The sequence below is a fragment of the Hevea brasiliensis genome, chromosome 16 (assembly GCF_030052815.1).
Source record: "Hevea brasiliensis isolate MT/VB/25A 57/8 chromosome 16, ASM3005281v1, whole genome shotgun sequence".
Lineage (NCBI taxonomy): Eukaryota > Viridiplantae > Streptophyta > Magnoliopsida > Malpighiales > Euphorbiaceae > Hevea > Hevea brasiliensis.
In genome coordinates this window covers 63,705,290-63,708,177 of record NC_079508.1, presented here as the reverse complement: position 1 = coordinate 63,708,177, position 2,888 = coordinate 63,705,290, and the positions used below count along the sequence as shown (strand labels likewise).

The following is a 2,888-nucleotide window of genomic DNA, read 5'->3' as shown; positions in this document are numbered from 1 at the left end:
CCAAACAAATAATGGGGACAAAACATGACCTCATACTAGACTTGACTTCCTCTCAAACAGAAGATCAGCATTTGTGATCGAGTAAATTTCAGCCTCTCTTGGCTAGTCTGCTGTTTTTCACTTTTGCTCTCTCTGTCACTCATACTCATGCACACTTGGAATGGAAATGCTTGCGTGCTATTGTGATGAAGGCCTTTCTTCCATCTCCTCTCTTCCTTATTCAACCCGTTTTCCTTTTTGGCTTTGAGAGTAGCTTTCCCCCAAAATTTTTATTTACCATTACAAAATGTACTTGATTTAGAACAGGAAGAACAAAGAGAAACAAATTCTCAAAATCCTTATTTAATTGTCAATAATATCACAATAATCAAAATCTAATCATGTAAAAACCCTAGGTCCTATTTATAGAGTTTTGAACTCGTAATCACATTAGGATTAGAAACACTGAAACAATTCTAATTAGGAATACTAAATTAAAATAAACTTCCTAAATAAAATACTAAGCCTAAAAGTATTCTTCAATGATAAATTCTAAATCTAATAGAATTCATAAATAATAAAAATCTGATTTTCCTAATTCTACAATGACTATAATTCCTAAACTTCCAATATTGCATCAATGCTAGCTTGCAGTTGTTGTCATTCTTATGTTCAAGTTTCTTCTTCTAGTTCATAAATATTGCTTTCTTTCTTCTAATAGTTGACTTAGTAATCTTGATCCACAGGTAAAGGTTATCATAATGAATCCTATGTTTTGCAGGTTGGTATGTTCTCTCTCTGAAGAATCTGCTGCATTGTGTTGAAAACAGAGTTTTTAATCCAGCCAAAGAACCTATGAACAATACAAGGAAACATCAAAAGTCTATTGAGATGGAAACCAAACAAAGATAGATAGGATCAGTAATCTACCATGGATGTCTTAGATATCATCCTTGTGCTCCTGCCGCTAAGAGAGGCTGCAAGGACTAGTGTCTTGTCAAGTAAATGGAGATATAAGTGGACTGGCCTTTCTCAGTTTGTTTTTGATGATAAATGCATCCATAGTTCTATGGTAGACAAGGCAGCCAGATGGATGGAGATTATGAAAATCATTAATAAAGTTCAATCCAGTCACAGTGGTCCAATAGAGAAGTTTGCTTGCTGCTTATTGCTGTCCAAACCATTCTGATTTTGATCAATGGATAGCTTTTTAACAAAGAAAGGTATTAATGAGTTAATTATCCAGGATTTCAGTTTTATAAAACGTTTTAAGCTGCCTTCTTGTGTTTTCTGTTGTCCAAAGCTCAGCTGCTTGGAGCCTTTGGCTGTATATTCAAGCTCCTGCTTTTTTCAAAGGATTTGATTGCCTTAAAGCCTCTGCTCAGTCAAGTCTTTATAGTAAGTGATACACTTGAAAGTTTAATCTGCAACTGCCTCTGCTCTTGAGAGATTAACTCTGTTGAATATCGATCATTTAGCTTTTGTGAGGATCCATAATCCAAACCTAAAATACTTGAAACTAGATTCTAAATTTGAAGACATCTGTTTTGGATATAATCCACTTCTAGTTAGTGTTGATATTCGCATGATTCCTATGTATGGATGGACGATACTTTAAGGCCTCTGAGCAAGGAAAGTTTGTAATTTAATCAGAGTTTTGGGCAGTTTTGGTGGTATAAACAGGCTCTGTTTGTATGGTCAATTTCTTGAGGTATCATTTTTATACTTGAAACTTTGTTTCATTTACTTATATATTTTGGTCAAATGCTTAGAATAAATAAAAATTATCTAATGTAATATTTTTCATGGTTTTTCCTAGTTTCTAGCTAATGAGGATGTCCCACAAAGACTCCTACCATGCTCAACTGCCTCTCAGCTCTTGGAAATAAGAGAAGCAAGGTTTACTAGTCTAAGGGATGTCATGTCTTTAATTTCTATACTTAGAAGCTTCTCCAAATTTAAAGATCTTCTTATAACGGTGAGTTATTTGAAAAACAGCTGTTAGCATTTTTATATGGTGAATTTTTGGGCCAACAGTCGTAAAAAACAAGTTAATGCAAGTTTGTGTTTGTATGGGAATATGCATACTGCAAAGGTGACTTGTATCTTGTTATCCTTGTAGGTGGAAACTTTGGATGAGGTATAAACCTGTTATGGATTTTGTCATATCACAGTGCTCTCTATGATTTCTATCTCAACCAACTCAAAGTAGTAAACATTAGAGGCATTTTGTTGGGACAAGAACCGAATTGGAATCATAAAACTTTTGCTGCTCATTCGCCAATGTTGGAATCAATGACCTCATTGTTCAGGAACACAGCATGAAAGTGATTTCGGAATCAGTAAGGTTCATGCAACTTGAGCGGCTCTCTTAGGAGGCATGTGAAGTTTATGTTTGACCCTATATAGCACTTTCATCTTCAAGGCGTTTTCGTTCTTAAAAATGACTCTAACCCATGAAAGTGCGGCTTCTGCATGTAAATTGATTGATCCTTTTTCCTAAACTGGTAATGCCTGTTTAGCTATCTAGTATCAACTATATGCAAGTAAGGGGGTGCTTTCTTTGAGCCCTAAGATACAAATAGCTGCAGCAAGACATGGTTCAAGGTGCACTTGGATATCTGCATGTATATAGTGTGTACACTTTAACTGGCATAAAATGTGGGAAAACTGATTCTGAAGCTTTAAATTATCAAGAAAATTGAAGTTCCTGTTACAATATGAATGTGCTGTGGCTTAGTAGACTCATACATGACTTTTTGCTCTACTCCTGTTTTCTCTATTACCAGCAAAACTGTCCTATAATTATCGATGTATATCAATCAACATACCATTAATTGTGTGTAAAAAAATTGCAGGAAAAGGATTGCCAGTGACCATCCTCTTTTTCTGGCCGTCTATGGACACAT

At 35.1% G+C, this 2,888-nt stretch overlaps 1 pseudogene; it reads left to right on the top strand.

Moving 5' to 3' along the window:
• The first annotated feature begins 765 nt into the window (after window positions 1-765).
• On the top strand, window positions 766-2,304 carry LOC131174688 (F-box/FBD/LRR-repeat protein At1g13570-like; annotated as a pseudogene).
• The last annotated feature ends 584 nt before the right edge of the window (window positions 2,305-2,888 follow it).